This window comes from Wyeomyia smithii, chromosome 2 (assembly GCF_029784165.1).
Source record: "Wyeomyia smithii strain HCP4-BCI-WySm-NY-G18 chromosome 2, ASM2978416v1, whole genome shotgun sequence".
Lineage (NCBI taxonomy): Eukaryota > Metazoa > Arthropoda > Insecta > Diptera > Culicidae > Wyeomyia > Wyeomyia smithii.
In genome coordinates, this window is record NC_073695.1 from 21136097 (window position 1) to 21143159 (window position 7063).

Consider the following 7063-nt stretch of genomic DNA (forward strand, 5'->3'; position numbering starts at 1 on the left):
AGTTTTGAAAAAGTGGATTTTCTCATATAAAATCGTATGGAAACTTTAAAAATCGGGCGCAAATCAGGGGTTCCACCGATCGATCTGAAAAGTTACACAGTTGTTACAGGACCCATAAGGAACACGAAAAGTGCATTGGAGCGGAAAAATTACACCAACGCTTTTTTCCCATACAACTGTGTCCCAGTCTAATGACCAGCTCATTTAAAATTTTATGCTGATTGCCCATCATTTCGACGAACATTTTCTTGAAATCCTCATCCATTATGAGCACGATGGTGTGTTGTAGAGCGAACGGCAGAAAAATATCGCTTGATCACCTTTTTCGCGGGGTTATTTAATAATCCTCGTCGCCAGAATGTTACGTAGTCGGATGAGGGTGAAAAGTAACTACATTAGACTACTTTTATACATTTATTAAAACTAGTAACTACGTTAACACTTATACAATACTTGTTCTACATTTGTGACCTGAGAGTAGAATGGCAGCGTGATCATTTCCGCCCCAGCCGACAGCTGTCCTGAGTGACGACCGTCACTGGCAGGGCTGAACACAGTGGTTGAATCGAGGGGTTCCAACAAACCCGAACCCGAAAATTTTATTTTTGGGAAACCCGAAGCCGACCCGAACCCGAAGCTGTGAAACCCGAGTCCGACCCGAACCTGAGATTTTTTTTGGAGGTCAATTTTCTAAACCAATTTGAGACTGGAATGTTATAGAGCTATGGCCAGCAAATTAAATGTAGGTACAAAAGGGAGTTGCGCTCCTTGTGTAACAGGTTCAAATGATGGCCTAAACCTTGTTATGAAAAAATCGTTTTTTTTTTTCAAACGGTGTACTTTCTGAATACGTCCAATAAAAGCTCTTGAGTTGATTTATAAAACGTATTGTTTAATTGTAAGACCTAGTTCTGATGACAAAAAAAACTACAAAAAACACCATGTGGGGTCTTTTTTACCCCACTTTACCCTTTTCAAAAAATCTAAGATAATGCCAAATATTGTTTCATTATATGAAAAAACAAAACTTAAAGGTTTCAACAATATCTGATCGGGCCTCCAGCACCTTGATCCCTTCATAAGTATACATAGTTCCCATTCCACCAGCTTTTCAATTACAAAAAAAAATGTCTGAAAAAAAATCGTTCTGGACCCGCCGATAGAACATTTCAATTTTAGTAGCATATTAAAGGGGACACCTTGAGCTTTCGAATGATGAGTTTCTTCTACCAAAGACACCGTGAGATCAAAGTCATGTATGTAGTGAATTGATCACACATGCTGATTTTGGTTTTGACCATCTTCCAATACCTTTTTCTATATCACATGAATCAGTTTTAAACCCTATGAGCTCTGTTTTCAATTATAACAAGGCTAATTGGGAAAGATATAAAACTCATATTGAGAGTAATTTCAATAATGAGCTGGATTTGAAAAACGAAGTGAATATTGATTCCGCTTTGAAAGCATTGAAATGTGTCATTGTTGATGCCAGGAATTATTCTGTGCAAAGGCTCAAGTGAACTTTGATTCACCAAATTGACGAAAGTCTTAAACTTCTAATTCGTTTAACAAATGTTCGCAGACGTCAATATCAACGTTCTCGTGACTCTATTTTTGAAACTATTTATAAAGATTTACAGAAAGAGATTGAACATAGATTTATTCTTCTGAGAAATCAAAATTTTGAGACTTGAGTTGAAAAATTGAAACCATATTCATAACCCTTTTGGAAGCTGTCGAAGATTCTTAAGAACCCTTAAAAGCCTATTCCAGTTTTATAAGATGGTGAACGTTCTCTTGTATCCAATGAACAAAGGCTCAAAGACTTGCTCAGCGGTTTGAGAGTGTTCATAATTCCAATTTGAATTTTGTGACTCCAATTGGAAATGAAGTCACACGTCAATTTGATTTAATTTCTTTCCAGAATTTTTCACCCGCAGAAATAATTGAAACTAACTTGAATGAGATTAAATCTATTATTGGAAATTTCAAAAATATGAAAGCACCTGGTGACGATGGAATCTTTAACATATTAATCAAACATCTCCCTGAGAGCACAATGGAGTCTTTGGTTAAAATTTTTAATTGCTGCTTCAAAATTGCATATCTTTCAAAATTATGGAAAAATGCAAAAATTATAGATTTCCTATCAGAGCAGGTGTGCCTCAAGGTTCAGTTTTGGGTCCAGTCCTGTACAACATATTTACTTCAGATCTTTCTGTTTTGCTTTCAGGAGTCATTGTTCTGCGCTGACACAAGCATTTCTGTAAAAGGAAAAAGTCTTCGTGTCATATGCAGTCGATTGCAGAAAAGTTTAGATATTTTTTCTTCCTACTTGCTTAAGTGAAAAATTTCTCCCAATGCTTCCAAAACTCAAATGATAATTTTCCCCATAAGACTAGGGCTTCTTTTCAAAGCTAAATAATAATCACGTTGTCAAGATGAATGAGGTTAGTTTAAGTTGATCTGACAAGGTTAAGTACTTGGGACTAATTTACGATAAAAAATTTATTTTCAAAGATCACATTGAGAGCATACGAGCAAAGTGCATCGAATATACGAGATGTTTATATCCTCTCATTAACAGGCATTCTGAACTTTGTTTAAAAAACAAACTTTTGATTTACAAACAAATTTTTAGACCAGCAATGCTTTATGCTGTATCGATCTGTTCAAGTTGCTGTTCAACAAGGAAGAAAACGCTTCAAAGGATTCATGATAAAATTCTGAAAATGATTTTGAAGCGTCCTCGTTGGTTTGGTACACTCGAATTACATAGACCTACTGGTATTGAAATATTAGAAGCTAATTCTCAATTGCTACAATAAGCTCTCTTTATAGCCAATAAGTTAGCAATTAAGTTAGTTGTAAGTTTACTTCCCCTTTTTTGACAAGTAGGTTCAAATCCCTACGAACGATAATCCTAATTGCGAAAGCAAACAAATCCTAATAATTGAAATTACAAATTTCTAACAGTGTTGAGAAGTCATCATTTGTGATTGGACACATTATTTACTAAGATATTATTTACTAAGATTTATCATAAATACTTGGGCTACTAACAAATACCCCCCCTTAAAAAAAGCTCGTAGCGAGCTGGAAAAAAACACAAATTTCTTGAAGAGAACGGCTTACCGGCCGAAATAATCAGATTAAAATTGATTAGTTCAAAATTTTCTTCCGTATCCTGTGCTATAGACTGAGGCCGTTGCAGGAAGTCTTAGTTGGTGAATATCAGTACCGTTTTTGAACGTGATCTACTACGGAGCAGGTTGTCACCTTGAGACAGACCCTCGAGACGTATCGAGAACACAAATTGCAGGCATATTATCTGTTTATATACTTCAAGGCGGCGTACAATTCAGTGAAATGCAGCGAGTTACGGTAGATTATGCTTGAACATAGTTTCCCAACAAACCTGCTGTTCAACATAGTCTTGGAAGGTGCTATACGAAGGGCAGGTGAGCAGAAGCGCGGAACCATCATCACCAAGTGTCACATGCTTCTGGGTTGCGTGGACGACATAGAAATCATCGGTGCCAATCATAGAGCTGTAGCGTGAAGTTGCCATAATTGAACTCACCATAAAGAGAGACTGGAAAGGAGCAGCCAAAAATCGAGCTCTGTGGATGCGTATTCTGGCTATGGCATAGTGTCTCTACGATCTGTCGCTGTAAAAGTAAAATGATTGAACAATTGTTTCCCAAACCTGTGACATAAAGAATAATTTTTTAAGACGATCACACGTTTTGAGTAAAGTTTGATTTCTATTAGACATACTAATTTTGCATATTTATCAGAATATATCGTAAGCGCTCTAATTCTGCGCGGCTCTCAATTCTGTGCACTTCATATTAAAATTTTCAAAAAATATCAAATAAGAGCAGATTTTTAATCATGATGTTTGGAGGTGATTTCCTATTTATTGACTGTAAACTTTCTTCTTATGTTTCCTTTTTTACTGAACGGCATCAACATTTTGATACGAAGTGCGCCAAATTAAGAGCCGTGCAGATTTAGGGCTCCTCACGGCAGACATATTTGATGAAATTTGGTTCTTGGATATACAGTAGGGTGTCCCAGAATTGCACAAGTCTGGGGCTCACTCTCCAGATGATATAAAATGGTGTTACGAACAAACTTTTGTTCGGCGGCAGCTCTAGAAAATGATGTTTTCAACTGGCCCCGATGACTTTTTTGAAAAAATCGGTTTTTCTCATGTTAAATCCAAAAAACATGTCCAGTTATTCAATTTTCCATGAAACCTAATCCTTTTATATTTTTTACAGGTTGCTTAGGGTCCAAACTGTAAGGGGAAAATTCGTTTCGGATTGATTATCGTCAATTTATTTTCCTAAAAAAATTTCTATCGTTTGGAAAAGAGATTTTTTAAGTATACTTTGACATACAATCAATAAAAGTGGTTAATAAACCTAATGCTCTCACCAACTGAATACCATTAAAAGTTGAGAAATTTTATTGGGAAGAACATTGCCAAAGACTACATGGCTCTAAAAAACTTTATTTTAAGTTATTCGTGATTTACTGTGAAATAAAAAGTAGAATTTTAATGTTTTTCTGCAATAATCAGGTCGAGTAAAAAAAAAATGAATAAATATTATCAAGTTTACTAAAGGAGAGGAAATGTATGTAATTTAACGAGGATGAGAAAAATGAACAAGGACAGAAAGTGCGACTTAAAATTTGAAAAAAAATCTTATTCAGATGGGACTCGAACCCGCAATCTCCAGTGACTTCGGAACGGTGCCGGGTCTGCATGACTCAAAGAGGAGGGTGGTCCAAAACTTGAAATGGTGAGCAGTGAAAACGAAAATTCATGAGTGAAAAAAAATTTGTCTGTAAAAAACTTAGTGGACTCACAGAGAAGTCACTAAAGTTTTTCGATAGACTGCGGCTTGATATCAAGTTTCTTTATTCAGGAAGATTCCAAGGCCTGGATAGCAAGAAATTATTATCTTGATGCCAAATCGAAATGTTGAGGCTTAACAGTTACCCTGCAGAACGAGCCTTTTGAGTAACAGGAGATTTAGTTGAAATTATAATACTATATGTATGATACGGCAAATGAACATTTTAGTATTGGAAAACTTCAAAATGTAACTTATTATTCCACAGTAAATCACGAATTACTCAAAATCAAGCTATTTTAGAGCCATATAGTCTTAGGCAATGTTCATTCCCATAAAATTTCCCAACTTTTAATAGTATTCAGTTGGTGAGAGCATTAGGTTTAATACCCACTTTTTTGATTGAATGTCAAAGTATACTTATAAAATCTCTTTTTCAAACGATAGATTTTTTTTAGGAAAATAATTTGACGATAATCAATCCGAAACGAATTTTTCCCTTATATTTTGGACCCTAAGGAACCTGTAAAAAATATGAAAGGATTAGGTTTCATGGAAAATTGAATAACTGGACATGTTTTTTGGATTTAACATAAGAAAAACCGATTTTTTCAAAAAAATCATCGGGGCCAGTTGAAAACATCATTTTCTAGAGCTGCCGCCGAACAAAAGTTTGTTCGTAACACCATTTTCTATTATCTGGAGGGTGAGCCCCAGACTTGTGCAATTTTGGGACACCCTAATATACAGGTTGTCACCGTGAAAGTATACACACATTTGAGTGCTTCTTTTCATATCAGGAAGCCTACCCTAATTATCTTTGTCCTTGTTTTTATAGCGACACATGTTTATAGTTCACTTTTTCAGTGAAAAGTTTCAATGCATTCTTGTAGACAGCAAATAAAGATTTTGTATCTTGCTAGAAAGTGAAACATACGGATTTGAAGGAATCTGTTACATCTAAATTTGAGCAGATTATTCGTGTTCCGTGTCAAATGATTCGGGGAAACTGGCACGGTTGTCATCTAGTAGAAACCGGGTAATAAAACGGAATGTGCGGATTGCAGTGGTGACCATAGTGATTGAAGAACGTATCCGGCGAAATCCAGTCCGGTCGGCAAGAGAAACGGCTCGTGAAATCAAAAATGACCTTAGATACGGAGGATTATTTCGCAAAAATATTGCTGACAGGGTTGTCAGATCTCGATTGCTACTGAAGACGCACGCTGCTCACAATTACAACATAATTTCCGAGTCGTGTGTATGGAGCATGTCTTCGTGATATTCCAGCCAAGAAAAGAGGAGTGGAACGATTCAAGAATGCTTTAGCTGTTTGGAACAATATCCAACAGAGGAAAGTTGCCACCGCTATTCAGCGCCAGCGTAGAGGGCTGTTCAGAAGTGGTGAAACGAAAATTTATCGTGTTTTATCAGTAGCTTTGAATGACCCGCATCCTCTGCTAATTTGTATCCGTTGGACTTAAGCAGTTGCGGGAAAACATGCTAGGAATGTTGGGTGAAGTAAAACACATGACTTTGGACACTTTTATTAACCATTTGATGAAAATCTGGAATGAAATGCCGATTGAAGTCATGCGTGCGGCTTGTGATAATTTGAGGAAGCGTTTGCGGGCCGTTTGTCAAATGCAGAAAAGAAAAATATGAATTGAACTGCTTCAACTGTGACTTTACTACTCTACCATGATAATAAAAAACAACCAGAGAGAAATATTCATCTGTTTCAATTTTATGGCATGATTAAAATGTATCATTTTCACGATGACACCCTGTAATATCCCTACTGTGCTTGTGCACAGTATTAACGCTTGATGAACAGCATACCGTACATACGCACTATAATTTGTATAACACTTGTCAACACAGGTTCTACCCAAGAGCTCATTATAGCTATTAAACCATTCCTGTGAATTTTGGTGCCTCTAGCCGTTTCAGTTACGCGACAAAAGCTCCTGCTCACTCCAACGCGAGAGTTAACCGTGCGCCTCCTTTGACTGTTGATTTGGTGGAGACACCAAGTACATCGTTTTAGGGAACGAGCTTAGGGGGAAAATTTAAATCTAGAGCTCGATAGTAATATTCTAAAGAAAAACTTTCTTCTACAAAGTTGTTTATTTTTCCATTTAAGGTTGGCAACTTCAAGAGGCACACGGTTAGAGTGGATCAGTCGCAAT

The 7063-nt window shown here is 36.5% G+C and overlaps 1 protein-coding gene across 1 annotated transcript in view; it reads left to right on the forward strand.

Annotated features, from left to right (window-relative positions):
• The window catches only part of LOC129723069 (nuclear pore membrane glycoprotein 210), a 35765-nt gene that overhangs the window by 26692 nt on the left and 2010 nt on the right, over positions 1–7063 (forward strand). The gene's annotated exons all lie outside the window — the stretch shown is intronic.